Here is a 17332-nt window from a genome sequence, read left to right on the forward strand (position 1 = left end):
GTGTTCCACTCCAAAGCTTTTTTTTAGTAAACACAAATAATAACAACAATATAATCGTTCCAAAAATGAATTTCCACACATGCTTATGTTTTATTCAGACATAAATAGTAAAATTATATTTGATACAGTTCATGATTTTCAATAAAGACGATGATTATGTCAACCTTCTCTATATGCGCTTATATGAATTCCACCTCTTTTTGCCAACCAGTGGGCGGAGTCTAAACTTGCAGGTGCGTGTGACGTCACGCGTTAACTCGTCTATAGTCATATAAGGAAAAATGACCCGCCCCCTGGCGGCCATGTTTTTCAACCAACCGGCATCATTTTCGAACTCGTCCAAGATATTATTGGGATAAATCTTCCGACCAAATTTCATGAAGATTGGACAATAAATGTGGCCTCTAGAGTGTTAACAAGATTTAACTATAGCCATATATAGCCATTTAAGGAAAAATGCCCCGCCCCTTGGCAGCCATGTTTTTCAAGAAAAGGTTACCATTTTTTAAATCATCAAAGATATCATTGGGACAAATCTTCAAGTTTCATGAAGAACGGAAAATAAATGTGGCCTCTAGAGTGTTAACAAGGTTTTACTATAGCCATATAAGAAAATATACAGAAAACTGCCCCGCCCACCTTGCAGCCATGTTTTTTCACCGATCTGGACCATTTTCGAATTCGTCCGAGATATCAATGAAACCAATGTTTTGACCAAGTGTTCTAGAGTGTTCACAAGGTTTCTCTATAGCCATATAAGGAATACTGCCACACCCCCTGGTGGCCATGTTTTTCAAAGAACCGGAACTATTTTTGATCTCAACCAACATATCATTTAGACAAATATCATAGGGTAAATTAACAAATCCTTATTTTTTTTACAAAATCTCAACATACGAAATCAATATATATCTATTTTACTGTCAACCTTAATTCTTTCCAAACAGTTACTACAGTTCAAATAACATCCTAACCAGTTTGTATCACCTAAACCTATTACACGCATGATTGGTTCGCGGCGTTGATCAAGTGGAAAGCCCAAGTAACCGCGCATTTGCCACTTGACCGCCAGAACATAAACATCACATATATCTTTGATATATTGTTCTGCGTTATTATTACAGGTTAGTGATAAATCAATTTATAAACTTTAACCTTTGTATTGTTGTAACAGAGCTCCAGATAAGGGCCGTACAGCCGTAAATACGCCTTTTTCATGAAGATTTACGCATTTATTTTTATAAACTGGACGTATTATAACGGCATTAATATCCATTTTACGCATTTACGGAAAAATCTGGCCGTACCGATACGTCTGCGTCAGCGCAGCGTGATGTAGGTCCCTAACCTAACAACACTTTTCGTTATTTTAAATTACCAAAAAGTTGTAGACTGGGTTCATATATTTTTGTCTATTCTGTCGCGTGATTTCCTGTAAAGTGTAAATCCATCAAAAAACAATATGTATGCGCGCAATGGAATGCCGGCTTAACCGAAAGCGGTTCAAAACAACACTTTGTTGTCATATAATGACTACATACGGTGTCGTCTAACCATCCTGACATTAAATATGTAAACCCAGAAAAAGACATTGTCGCCCCGATATTAAACGATTTGATTGCATCGGTGGCTTAGAAAACACCATGGGTAACGAATGAGACAGTGAAATAAGTGTTCATTTACTTAGCTTACTAGTTGGCTTGTGTTTTCTTGTCAAGAAAAATGAAGAAATAGTATTAGTCATTAGTTTTAATGTGTAGTTGTATTTGCATCATAATTAAGAATGGAAAACCTAATACAGTAACTGTTTAAGAGGCTACATATATTTATTATAATTGCTGCAAATGTTTCTGTAAAGTCAGTTATACACCCTTCAATATCCAAGAACACGGGTAGTACAGTACTACCTGTATTTTTGTATATGGTAGTACAGGTACTTATTGATTTTTAAGCATTACTCCTTTTCTTTCTGCCAGTGGCAGTACCGTTACTAATTTCACAAATCCTTATCTGGAGCTCTGTTGTAATCTCTGTTCTAATTAAATGCCACGTAAGGTATTTATTGTATTTATTGTATTAACTGTATTTATTGTATTCATTGTATTACAATATTGCTTGTTTTTATAAATGCTATTACTGTTATTGTTGTATAATTAATTATGGTGATTAATGTCGGCATTTGCCACTTGACCACCAGAACATAAACATCACATATATCTTTGATATATTTTTCTGCGTTATTATTACAGTCCCTTCACACAAACCATAAAAATATTTGCCGAGAGCTACGTTGACACAAACATTTTGACAAAAATACATGAAGATTGGGCATCAAATGTGACTTCTACAGTGTTCACAATGACATTCTTTTTTTTTACCTAGTGACTAGTTTTTGACCCAGCATGACCCAGTTTCGAACTCAGTCGAGGTATCAATGGGACAAATGTTTTGACCAAGTTTCATTAAGATCGGACAATAAATGTGGCCTCTAGTGTTCACAAGGCAAAATGTTGACGCCGCACGAAGGAAGACGGACAAAAGGCGATCACAAAAGCTCACCATGAGCACGTTGTGCTCAGGTGAGCTAAAAACGCACTAAGTGACCCGGTGACCTAGTTTTTGGCCCAACATGGCCGATATTCAAACTTGGCATAGAGATCATCTACATAAAACTTCTGACCAAGTTTGGTGAAGATTGAATGAAAACTACTTGAATTAGAGAGCAGACAACATGTTGAATGTTTAAAATGCACTTAGTGACCCCGTGACCTAGTTTTTGACCCGGCATGACCCATATTCAAACTTGATCTAGACATCATGTAGATACAACTTCTGACCAAGTTTGGTGATGATCGGATGAAAGCAAACTTGAATTAGAGAGCGGACACTTAATACGGACCGACTGACCGGCAGACAGATGGACAGAAGTTCACTCCTTTATTACCCCTTAAACTTAGTTTGTGGGGGTATAATAAAATACTAAGCATTATCACTACTGTGTGCATATTTCTGGAATGCAGATGAAGCTTTAACAATATCCATTCTCAAATGATCGCGCACTCGAATTAATTTGCCCTTACCACTCCCCTCACCCCACCCCTACAACTTCAAACTCATCGGATTTACGTTGATCTATAAATCAACCCCGGATGGTTCAAATCCGGATTTCTGGAATTATCTTGACAATTGACACCCCTGCATACACTTAACTGGGGAATACGCTACTGTGGAATTAAGGATACAATATTTTTTGCTATCATGCGCCTCGCTCTCGGAAAACAGGCTCAATAAAATTTTCTGCTTTTATGGAATTTTTTGTTTAAGCGGTAAGTGTTGTCCCTGATTAGTCTCTGCAGACTGCACAGACAAATCTGGGGCAACACTTTAAGCACATGCATTAAGCCTCGTTTCCCAAGAGAGTGGCAGATATATTCTATAACAATACCCGTCTTGAGTTCCTCATCTAGTGTTTTTTTTTCACCGTTTTGAAAATGGGGCGTGTCCCTTTGGATTGGGAAAATTCGCAGCGTTTTGACTAAAATTGGGAAATTAGTGTTGTTGTTTTGCTAAAAAAATGCTTCAAAATTTAGGATACAAGTGTGTCCAGTATTATATTCACTAAGGTTGAACTTATATGGATGGGAGATGAACAAAATATTGAGATCTAAAAAAATAAAAAATAAATTGTTCTTTGCTTTTGGAAACCTTCCATTTGGGAATTTTTAGCTCCCATTCGGGAACAATATATACTTTTTTCCATTGGGAATGGGTCCAGTTACCAGGTCCTATTTTGAATGAAAAACAAGAGTGCCAAACTGTCACAATATTCGCTCTTTCGAAGGTTTTGGTCACCATGCTCAATGCTTTAAATGCACCAAGTGACCTCGAGACCTAGTTATTGACCCGGCATGACCCATATTTGAACTTGACCTAGATATCATTTAGATGTAACATCTGACTAAATTCTGTGAAGATCAGATGAAAACTACTTCAATTAGAGAGCGGACACCATGCTTAATGCTTGAAATGCACTAAGTGACCTCGTGACCTTGTTTTTGGCCCTGCATGATCCATATTTGAACTTGACCCGCATATCATCTAGACACAACTTATGACCAAATTAGGTGAAGATCAGATGAAAACTACTTCAATTAGAGAGCGGACACCATGCTAAATGCTTGAAATGCACTAAGTAACCTGGTGACCACGTTTTTGACCCGGCATGACCCATATTCGAACTTGACGTACATATCATCTAGACACAACTTCTGACCAAATTTGGTGAAGATCGGATGAAAACTACTTCAATTAGAGAGCGGACACCATGCTAAATGCTTGAAATGCACTAAGTGATCTCGTGACATAGTTTTTGACCCAGCATGACCCATATTTAAACTTGACCTACATAGTATCTAGACACAACTTTTGACTAAATTTGGTGAAGATCGGATGAAAACTACTTCAATTAGAGAGCAGACACCATGCTTAATCCTTGAAATGCACTAAATGACCCCGTGACCTAGTTTTTGATTCAGCATGACCCATATTCGAACTTGCCCTAGATATTGTCTAGACACAACTTCTGACCAAGTTTGGTGAAGATCGGATGAAAACTATTTGAATCAGAGAGCGGACACTGCTGTTGACGCCGCCCGCCCGCCCGCTAATGGTGAAACTATAATACGTACCGTTTTTAAAAACGGGCGTATAAAAGCACTGTCATCTGTAAGTTCTTCCAGGAACTGGGGAACACGCTCCTTGGGAAATGGAACAGAGGACACAGGAATGTATATTAACTAAATAAATAAAATACTATTTTATTAATCAACACATTCCAAGGCTTAGGAATTATGAAAAGACTTTTATAAAAAAAGCACTTCATACTTTGATTAATTTTGTGAACTGGGAGAAAACATAGAATTTTTATTTGTTTGCTAATATGGGGAGGCTCTGAGAAAATAGGGCTTAATGCATGTGCTTTAAGTCTCATCCCAGATTAGGAAGACACTTTCCACTGAACTGGATTTTTGTTAAGATAGAAAAGGGAAATTCCATAAAAGCTTAAAGTGTAGAAACCGATTAGATACACAGGCTAATCTGGGACAACAATTGCACTTATGTATTAAGCCTTGTTTACAAAAGTGAGGCTCATATGTTTTGTGTTTGACTTATTTCTGCTTTCAGTAATCAAAATTTGCTTTTCAACACAACTTGCCAGTCTGGCTTGTTTACTTACCACTATAGGGATCATGAAAGTCTGTACGACATGCGGAGTCAAATCTTCAGCACAATGGCCAAACGGTCTGAAAATGAGATCAAACATAGACATAAACAGTCCTTGAAGTGGCTCACCTGAGACATGTACAAAACAAATTATGAGAAGACTGTAGTTTTTATCAAGGTTTTTCAATTTGCATGACACAGACTTCATTTGGCCTGTCACAGCTTCAAGAGCATGATATCCCCCGCCAATATACCTCTGGACACAAAAGTGTTATATTTGACACTAAAAAAAGCATTTTTTTGAAGATACAAAAGGCCATAACTCTGTTATTATCAGATGGTGTACAATGCCATTTGGCGTGCATCATCCTATTATCCATATATATACTCAAACCAAGTTTCAATGAAATCCGCAAAAGCACTTCCAAGATATGGCTCCGGACACAAAAGTGACGGACGGACAGCCGGACAGACAGTGCAAAAACAATATCCCTCCGCCTCTGGCGGGGGATATATACTCATACCAAGTTTCAATGAAATCCGCCAAAGCACTTCCAAGATATGGCTCCTGACACAAAAGTGCCTTAGTAAAAAGCTTTTTTTCAAGATACAAAGGGCCATAACTCTGTTTTGAACAGATGGTATACAATGCCATTTGCGTGAATCATCCTCTTATGCATATATATACTCATACCAAGTGTCAATGAAATCCGCCAAAGCACGGTCAGATATGGCTCCAGACACAAAAGTGCCTATAGTAAAAAGCATTTTTTCAAGATACAAAGGGCCATAACTCTGTTTTTAACATATGGTGTCAGTGATTTTTTTTTCCCCAAAATTACCGCCGATATTTGGCTGCATCCCAATTGCAAAAAATGACGTTTTTTCCAAAAAATCTGACCAAATTTTCCCAAAAAATGACCAAATTTTCCCAATAAAGCCAATAAGATTACGATGTCACTTAGCGTTAATTTCGTAGAACGAGTGCCGATCGAGCTTTTAACTGGTCCCCCGTTGAATATAACCGTTGACTTCGTTGACTATAATATATACAGAGTAGCGAAAGATAAGGGGTGGTAACCAATCTAATCGAGCTTGTCGAGTCTTCGCCGAATGACAACTGACTGACGAATGTTCGCGAATGTAGCCGAATACGATTTTATGTTGCTATCCACACATCTCTTTCTATATTGCCGAGGATACCGTCGATAGTCGATGTATCCCAATTGTTAACGCCTGTTTTTTACACACTTCCAAGTTGGCGGCAAGCAGACGAGAAGTTTGCGATGAGCAGCGAACATGATAAATAACACTAAAATTAACAGCGAACATCACATGGTTATTAGGAGATAATTGAATGTGTGTGTCAATTAACGCAAAATACTATGTTTGAGATGAACAACAACAAATCTTTATTAGAAATCTTCACAGTGAATGTGCGTCACGTAAATCTGTGTCGGGAAATTTTAGTTAGTTTACTCTCAAAGTTAAAGCATATAAGATGTGTATGGTTCGAAAATGGAAAGAGACAAACATGATTTGATTTATATGTTAGTGGATCTGTGTATAATCAGATTCATATGGATATTCTGCTTTATTATGTTTGTCACGCTGTATAGTTTGGTGAAATGGCATTGAACTGAGGATGTCAATTGTGCAAGATATTAAAAGGTAAACAAATGAAATGTATTATTTTAACTCCATTTAATACAACATTAACACAGCAAGAACACTTAAGCATGTCTGTTAATATTTGTTAATGTTTTCACCATATCATATTTTACTTTAAAAACCATCCTGAATTAAATTCATACTCTTAAAGAGATTATGATTAATTCATAATGGTACATATATATTGAAGAATCTATAGATGATTGCAAGTTTAATATCCATGTGGAAGGATATTAACTAAACGCTGTAAGAAGACATGAAAGCAACACTTTATAATATAAAAATGCTGTCAAACATGAACTTAGCAATTTTTATTCTGTTCTTATAATCATATTTATAATGTTTCCCAATTTCATGGTTTATCGCGCTATTTTCCCCAATTTCATGGTTTATCGCGCTAATTTTCCCAATCCAAATGCCACAGGTTGTAACAAAAAAAATAAAAAAAAATCACTGGGGGTACAATGCCATTTTGCGTGCATCATCCTCTTATGCATATATATACTCAAACCAAGTTTCAATGAAATCCGCCAAAGCATTTTCAAGATATGCACGCAAACAGACACGGGAACGCCGGGGTGAGTAGGAGAGCTCCACTAAATATAGTTCATATACAGTAGATTCTCTGTAAACCGAACGGTCTAGGGACCGGCATGATCATCTGGTTTTCAGAGAGTTCTGGTTTACCAAGAGTATGCATAATGCCGAAATATACATTGTATACATTGTGTAGAAAAACACATAAAAATAAAACAAACCATATTCATTTACATATACCATGTGATAACTGTACTCATGTAATGATTATGTTAAAAGCATTCTTCAAAAAAAGTGTTTTATTCGATTAAAAGCAAAAAACATTCCATACAAACTTGTTTTATTAATCCCAAAGTAAGCGTGGTGCTTTATACAATCATGTATGTACGTGATATTTGTCATATAGGCGAGTGACGACACAAATACGATTGTTGTAGACACACGATTTATTATTCAGTACATACATGTACCACATTTCACAAAACATACACACACGATAAAAACAGCGTCATAATTATTTTCAAGACATTCATAATCTCAAAACCTACACATTTTTGAAGTTCACGATTTCACAAAAAAGTCCGAGATCACTCTCTGCTTCAGTGCAGATTTCTGCTTTACGATCTTATTTTCTGAAATGTTAAGGAGGGTGTCTGCAGTTGCCAGGAAGTCGCCATCCGTCTCATGTCCGTACCGCTGCAGACAGAGGGCAAATTCCCGTGGCGCTGCATGCGAAGAGGACAGTTATCCTATCCTTATACAACCATTTAAGCGTTAAAAACATGGCTATAAGATCTTTTAAAATACCCGAGAAGATCACAAGAAAGTGATCGTCGCAACGGCATGCATTAATTTTTTAATTCAATTGTTTTTCATAGGCTTAATAAAATAATCCAGTCAATCATTTTTGGTTTTAACGCACGTCTATTATAGACATTCACAGTTTGTTTTACATTACTTAATCCGACTTCCATAGCACCGTAACGACTTAACACCTTTATGGTATGTTTAATCCGGTTATCGATAATTGCGCGAGCAAAATGTGTGACACCGCACGCCCTGTGCTGACTAGGTATTGTAATTTTCACGCCCCGGGCATCTTGAGAATTTATACCGTCCGGTATACTCAATGTTTTTTCGTTGAAAATGACAAATTCACGGAGATATCTGTTCGGTTTCCGGTTTTGAGAGAGTTCGGTTTATTCAACATTTTTTAGCAAAGAAATAGAAGGAGAAAATACGGGACTGGCCCGACCGTTCGGAATCCCGAGAGTTCCGGTATTCAGAGAGTCCAGTATTGGCAGAGTCTACTGTATAATAGTCGAGCTAAAAACATAATCACAATCTGTTCACACATATGCCTCTACTTTTTAAATATTACAAATAGAATGTCTGAGTGATAATTTTTTCTTGCCCAAAATGATACAGTTTTAAACTCAATTAAAACAGTCAAAATGCCTGATCGGTTAACAAAAGAAAACTTTTCAAATTGGTCAGTAAATAGACATATAACGAGATAGTTAAATTAGGAATATACATCAACTTTACATTAAAAAGTGTGAGAAACCTACAGAATAACATGCTCTTATAGTACATAATAAACTCTGAACAACATAATAGAGAAGGAAACATAAGATATCTATTCAATAACACTAAGTTTCTCCAGCTTACTTGATCAGTGCGGCTATGACAGACACAGACAATGCGGGTCCAGTAGTAAACCTCTCCAGTAGGATATGGAAACCATCGAGGGAACCAAACTTGTTCACCAGGTCAACCAGCCAACCCTGAAACACAGCATGGGAACAATGAATGAGCCTCAGTCTGGGAAAATGGGGCTTAAATGCGGACAGCACAGGCCGCTCTGGGGCTACACTGTACTCACATGTACAACGCCCCATTATCCAAGAGCAAGACTCAAATACATTCCACCAGTATATAACTTTTACATAACAATAACCGATATATGTATTATATGATTAAATGTGGGCTTGCTGATCAATATTCCTAAATTACTTTACAATGTGACCCTGTCATCACTGTAATGTTGTGTGATTGAGAAAAAAAAGAATTTAAGTAGCCTCACAATATCATCAATTGTAGAACTGCATGACAAAACTATTAAATGTAATGCATATTTGTCACAGGAAAATTAACGCATTATTCTTATCTCTTCTAGGCATTGAGATAAACACATACTTCTAGGCCAATGATGTGAAAAAAAAAAAAAAACATAGGTAAGCAAAATTCCATCCCTTAAAACAAGTCTAAGGAATTACCAAGCATTTGTATTAAGCATGTTTAATTCAAGTTCATTAGGAAACTGTATGATGATAAACCTAAGAAGTAAAACTGTGTTCAAAGCTTGCAAGTTGAGTTTGAGATTCTCCCATGTAGCTTAGCCTAGAAGTCCTAGGGTCAGGTAAGGAAAAGATATGTAAGTATAGTGTCGTCCCAGATCAGGGACGATACTTTCAGCCTAAACTGGAATTTTGCTTGGAGAAGAAATCCTTTAATCCCTGTAGCTTACCAAGGGAGTCCTGGGGTTAGGGGGCCGGGCATAAAGGGCGTCGTCCGGGAGAGTGGAGCCAGCGGGGACCGTCCATGAGGGGCGTGTACAGTTGTAGTTGTGGAACCTGCAAGCAAATGGGGTCCAGCTGGCTTTTTTCAGATATTTCTCCTGTATTTCTAACAATGCAGCGTTTTGTTTCATCATTTTAGTAAAGAGGCTGGGCTCTTTTGATTTAAACAAGAGAACCGCATAGCGGGTGCCAACGCTCGGCTGCGGGTGCAATTTCCTTTTTTTTAACTCATCTTTTTTTTTCAATTATGAGCTTTTGTCATCACCCGAGCGTCGGTGTCTGCATCGGCGTCCGGTTAAGTTTTGTGTTCAGGTCCTTTTTTCTCATAAAGTATCCAAGTTATTGCATTCAAACTTGGTACACTTACTATCATGAGGGGACTGGGCAGGCAAAGTTACATAACTCTGGCTGGCATTTAATAGAAATTTTGTGACCTGTTTATACTTAAACAAGATGCGTTTGTGAAACACAATGTCCCCCTATATGACGTTTGACCTTGGAGGATGACCTCGACCTTGTGAAGGATGACCTTGACCTTGACCTTTTACCACTCAAAATGTGCAGCTCCATGAGATACACATGCATGCCAAATATCAAGTTGCTATCTTCAAAATTGCAAAAGTAATCATAAAATAAGCGATTTGGGCCACATATATATGACCTATGACCTTGAAGGATGACCTTGACCTTGACCTTTCACCACTCAAAATGTGCAGCTCCATGAGATACACATGCATGCCAAATATCAAGTTGCTATCTTCAATATTGCAAAAGTATTCATAAAATGAGCGATTTTGGCCACATTTATTTGACCTCTGACCTTGAAGGATGACCTTGACCTTGACCTTTCACCACTCAAAATGTGAAGCTTCATAAGATACACATGCATGCCAAATATGAAGTTGCTATCTTCAATATAGCAAAAGTTATTGCAAAATGTTAAAGTTGGGCCAAACAGACCAACAGACCAACAGACAGACAGGGCAAAAACAATATGTCCCCCACTACTATAGTGGGGGACATAAAAATTGAAAATTAAGTTAAGTTTTTGTGTTTAGGTCCACTTTATTCCTAAAGTATCAAAGCTATTGCTGTCATACTTGCAACATTTACTAACTATCATTAGGGGGCTGAGCAGGCAAAGTTATGTAACTCTGACTGGCATTTTGACAGAATTATGACCCCTTTATGCTTAGAAAATTGAAAAGTTTGCTAGGTTTTGTGTTTTGGTTGACTACTCCTAAAGTATCATAGCTATTGTTATCAGACTTGGAACACTCGCTAACTATCATAAGGGGACTGTACAAGACAAGTTGCATAACTCCGGTTGGCATTTTGATGGAGTTATGGCCCTTTTTTGACTTAGTAACTTTGAATATTTGGTTAATTTTTGTGTTTAGATCCATTTTACTTCTCAAGTATCGAGGCTATTGCTTTCAAAATTCAAATAGTTTCATACAATCATGAGGGTACTGTACCTGGCAAGTTGAATTTGACCTTGACATTTGAATGACCTTGTTTTTTAAAGATCATGTAATAAAGGTATGCACCCGCTAGGCGGTGTTCATGTTTTTTTATAGAGTTCACAGTGACCTTGACCTTTGACCCAGTGACCGAAAAATGGGTGTGGCATGTAGAACTCATCAAGGTGAAGGTACATATGAAGTTTCAAAGTTGTAGGTGGAAGCACTTTGATTTTAGAGCCAATGTTAAGGTTTTAGCACGACACAGAAGGCGGAGGAGCTGTCTATGACAATACCTCGGGTTTTATCCGAAAACAGCCGGGCTAAAAATCATGTTGTCTTTCCAAAATTAAGGAAATGTGTGCTTCTTTTGCCAACAATTACTATAATGTACACATTGCAAAATCAAAGTTACTTTATAACGCATTGTGTGCACACTTATGAGAAATGTAACGCACACACCACATTTGAGACAATATTGCACGGAATTTTAAAAATGACTGGTGGACAACTCTTACAGCTAGTAGAGCAGGTCATATAATATTTGTCTCTCTTTGATTTATTGGTGATGTCATTTATACAATTACGTCATACACCCTTTTCATAACATATGCATCAAAATGGAAGCCTCCAGTAACAAACAATTTTCACCATCATACCCAGTTATTTTGTCGGACTGCAAGTGGACTGACGAAATAAAGTATGATGTATTGACAACAAGAGATGTGTTCGTCAGAAACACAATGCCCCCTATTGCGCCGCTTTGAAATATAAAAAAAAATAATTTGTTTTACCTTTGACCTTGACGGATGACATTGACCTTGAACTTCCACTTCAATATTGAAAAAGTTTTGGCCAATGTTAAAGTTTTCGGACGGACAGACGCCATATATTTGACATTTGACCTTGAAGGATGACCTTGACCTTCAGCTTTCACCACTCACAATGTTCAACTCCATGACATACACATGCATGCCAAATATCAAGTTGCTATCTTCAATAGTGAAAACATTATGGCCTATGTTAAAGTTTTTGGACGGACAGACAGACGCCATATATTAGACATTTGACCTTAAAGGATGACCTTGACCTTAACTTTTCACCATTCAAAATGTGCAGCTCCGTGAGATGCACATTCATGCTAAATATCAAGTTGCTATCATCAAAATTGAAAAAATTATGGCCAATGTTAAAGTTTTTGGACGGACAGACGCCATATATTTGACATTTGACCTTGAAGGATGACCTTGACCTTCACCACTCAAAATGTTCAGCTCCATGAGATACACATGCATGCCAAATATCGAGTTGCTATCTTCAACAGTGAAAAAGCTATGGCCAGTGTTAAAGTTTTTGGATGGACGGACAGACGCCATATATTAGACATTTGACCTTAAAGGATGACCTTGACCTTCACCTTTCACCACTCAAAATGTGCAGCTCCGTGAGATGCACATGCATGCCAAATATCAAGTTTCTATCTTCAATAATGCAAAAGTTATGGCCAACGTTTAAGTTTTTTTTTTTGATAAACGGACAGACACACTGACTGACGGCCAGTTCAACTGCTATATGCCACCCTACGGGGGCATAAAAACCTGATATACAGCTCATTCTTACCTTTTCCCTACAAGGTTCGTTACAATACTGATAGATTATTAAATCATTCAGATATTTGTCGAACCTTTGTCTTCCTTCGCAGTTTAGTTCACCTATTTTATATTGGCCAGTATATCCAATCCCCAGGTATTTTCAAGTTAGAAGATGTACAGGACTGCAAATTATAAAACTACTTTCTGACTACTTTAACATGAAAAGTATTTTTATTAGAGGTTATTACATGAGTGATGAGGGCAGGGAAGTGATATATTGGCCCATTACCGTGGTAACTGCCAGATGGCGGATATCATGGAATGGGCTGATATCACTTCCCAGCCCTAATCTCCCGTGCAGTAACCTGTTTATTACGCATCAAGACAGTCATTGTGAAATGGTTTATTCATGTCTCAGTTACCACTGTTTTTGTGGGGAAAGCGATCCAATGCTTATTTTTTTTCGTATAGTACCCGAGAAGATATCAGGTGCGCAGACCGCCGCAATAAAACTGAAATACTGTTGAAAATGGCGTTTTACACTATCCAATCAATAAATCAAAGAACTCTGACTGGGTCTCGGCGACATCAAAATATTGTAAAAACAAGGGCTGTTTGTAAAACATGCATGCCCCCCATATGGGCTCTCAGTTGTAGTGGCAGCCATTGTGTGAATGTTTTTTGTCACTGTGACCTTGACCTTTGACCTAGTGACCTGAAAATCAATAGGGATCATCTGCCAGTCATGATCAATGTACCTATGAAGTTTCATGATCCTAGGCCTAAATATTCTTGAGCTATCATCAGGAAACCATTTTACTGTTTCGAGTCACTGTGACCTTGACCTTTGACCTAGTGACCTGAAAATTAATAGGGGTCATCTGCCTGTCATGATCACTGTTCCTATGAAATTTTGTGATCCTAGGCATAAGCATTCTTGAGTTATCATCCGGAAACCATTTTACTGTTTCGAGTCACTGTGACCTTGGCCTTTGACCTAGTGACCTGAAAATCAATAGTGGTCATCTGCCAGTCATGATCAATGTTCCTATAAAGTTTCATGATCCTAGGCATAAGCATTCTTGAGTTATCATCTGGAAACCATTTTATTATTTCGAGTCACTGTGACCTTGACCTTTGACCTAGTGACCTGAAAAACAACAGGGGTCATCTGCCAGTCACGATCAATGTTCCTATGAAGTTTCATGATCATACGCGTAAGAATTCTTGAGTTATCATCCGGAAACCATTTTACTGTTTCGAGTCACTGTGACCTTGACATTTGACCTAGTGACCTGAAAATAAATAGGGATCATCTGCGAGTCATGATCAATGTACCTATAAAGTTTCATGATTATAGGCGTAAGCGATCTTGAGTTATCATCCGGAAACCATTCGGTGGACAGACCAACAAACGGACCGTCAGACCGACCGACGTGCAAAACAATATACCCCCTCTTCTTCGAAGGGGGGCATAAAAAACAAGTAAAATGCCACCAAATGGCGTTTTCATTAAAAAACAAGATGTGTTTGTGAAACACTTTGTCCACCCCCCATATATTTGACCTTGGAGGATGACCTTGACCTTTCACCACTCAAAAAGTGCAGCTCCATGCATATGAGATGTTAGGAAGTTATAGTGTATATAAAATGAGCAATTTTGACCCATATATTTGACCATTGACTGTGAAGGATGACCTTGACCTTTCACCACTTAAAATGTGCAGATCCATGAGATACACATGCATGCCAAATATGAAGTTGCTATCTTCAATATTGCAAAAGTTATTGCAAATGTTAAAGTTTGACGCAAACGAACAAACAAATCAACAAACCAACAGACAGGGCAAAACAATATGTCCCCCAGTATAGACTGGGAGACATAAACATATTCTGGGGGAGACCACCCATACCCCCCTTGTGAGAGGGGGAATACCCCCTCACACTTCCTCCCCAATCTCGCCATTTCGCACATAGCCAATGCCATATGCACTGGAAATTGCGAACACATCATTTTCATCTAGCTACGCCCCTGCTATAAAATTACAATTCTAACACGACACGCGACTTGCTTTCTATAGAAAAAGAAGGAAATCAAGTGTGGGTTATTCTGCAATAACTTATGGGCGGAGCTTAATGTTTCGAAAATAGTTCCGAATAAATAAAGAAAATATTGCAGTAAAATGCACGTGCTAAAACCCGCTCTAAAAGAAATGTAATAAATGTAGCATGTATATAAAAATAATGAAACAACAAATTGTATATTTGGTGATCAGTGGCATAACCACGTCTACAAAAAATGTTATTTGTTAGGGAACGTAATTCAGAAAACATTTATAGAATGTCAGCTTTTCAATAGCATCAATAAACGTGACGTCATTAAGTTTCTACGATTGTTGTTTTCAATGAAAGTGACGTAATTTGCAAAATATTTATGAATGAAATGACGTCATATGTTTGTACAATTCAATGACGTCACTAAATAGTGAACTTAGTACTAAGAAGGGCGGGGTATTGAAAAATATAGTTCACGTCCTATAGCTTGAACCAAATCAATCAGAATCGTGTTAGAATCGAAATAATATTTTTATATGATGGTTTGTTGTCGAATAACCCACAGTAAGTTGTATAGATGCGTGTTATCAAATCACTCGTGCTTCGCACTCGTGATTTAATTCCTACGCATCTACACTCCTTACTGTGGGTTATTCGACAACAAACCATGATAGAAAAGTATTATTTCTTAAATAAAATTGTTTTCAAAAGTATATTGGAGTTCAACTTGTAAAGCTCATTTTAGCCCTGTTATGAGAAAAATGGGCTTATTGCATGTGCGTAAAATGTCCTCCGAGATGAGCTCCAGGTGGTCCACCATAGGCTAATCAGGGACCACATTTTCCACCTACACTGGAGTTTCATTTAGAAGAGACCGCTTTGAACAAAAAATTCCATAAAAGCTGAAAGAGTCATCCCTGATTAGCCTGTGCGGACTTCACAGGCTAGTCTGGAACAACACTACACACTGACACATGTATCACGCCAAGTTTTCTCAGAGCTAGGCTCGCCCGTACATGCACTGTGGATGGAAGACCATGGCCAGCAGCTCCAGCAGGGGAAACAAGTCCTGGGACAGCTTCACCACATACAGTTCTACCAGCTCCTCTGCATTCTTCAGAATACATTCCTGAAACAAAAACACACATTGTGATGAGTTTTTGCCCTTTTTTATTTTATAACCTTCTTAGGTAAGATACACCAGTAAATTGGGATCAATGAAATACACTATAAACCCACTTAACGAAATCCTCTCTAACTGGACAAATTGTCTGGTCCCCATTTCTAGTTGTGAGCATTAGCTCACAACTAATTTAGAGAGGCAGTTTTGCAAGTCAGTCTCCTTTACAGTACAGATCACGCAAAAAAAGCAAATTCCGCGATCCACGGAGTTTTACGACATCGAGTGTACTCGGCATCAACCATCTTGCCGCCTAGTGGCCGCGTTTTTTCGCGGAGTCACTCCTTATCTCGACTCCGCGAAACGCCTTGGCATGATGCCGAGGAAATTGGTGATATGATGCCGAGTCAATCGGCGAACAATTTTATGAACTATAATTTGTCTTGGATAGAAACTGATCCCGAGTTTTGCATCATAATGTTTATTAAATGTAGAGTAACTACGTTCCGAAAAACATACACTACATAATACATTGGAAATGTTCGTTATTAGAATTTTCATCATATTTCCAAAGTATCCGTATTCTTTACCGCATACATGCGACTTCTCACGTTTCTATCCACTACCCAATAATCCCTTTTATGCCTCTACCACGTGTAAAAGCAAATTCGGGTACATATTGACGAAACTAATGCTTAAGAATTTCATTTCCATAAATGTTCAACAAGTATCAAATGGATTTCGGCATAAGATTTTATTTAAAGATTTGATGAAATAAGTGCCCTGTCAGGTCAGGGGTATTCCAACTTGCGTAAGTCACCCGACTCGTTGTGCTAGCGTCGTGTACAGTTCATGTTCTATTACAAATTCTAGTCACAAATAATTATTGAACATCATTTAATGAATTATTTTGTCCAGATAAAAAGTGTGATTATTGGGGTATGTGTATATATTGCTAAATAAAATCTTTGGAATGCAGACAGCAGTGGGATCTTTTAATTTCAATTCAGAATTTCGTAGTAAATTTCAAATTACCGAAGCATCTCGCCAATTATTTGGCATTGGCATTTACTCTAAATAAAAAAAATT

The 17332-nt window shown here is 37.8% G+C and overlaps 1 pseudogene; it reads right to left on the bottom strand.

The window, feature by feature from the left end:
- The window catches only part of LOC127852434 (probable ubiquitin carboxyl-terminal hydrolase FAF-X), a 121425-nt pseudogene that overhangs the window by 87294 nt on the left and 16799 nt on the right, over positions 1 to 17332 (bottom strand).

The sequence above is a fragment of the Dreissena polymorpha genome, chromosome 12 (genome assembly GCF_020536995.1).
Source record: "Dreissena polymorpha isolate Duluth1 chromosome 12, UMN_Dpol_1.0, whole genome shotgun sequence".
Classification (NCBI taxonomy): Eukaryota; Metazoa; Mollusca; class Bivalvia; order Myida; family Dreissenidae; genus Dreissena; species Dreissena polymorpha.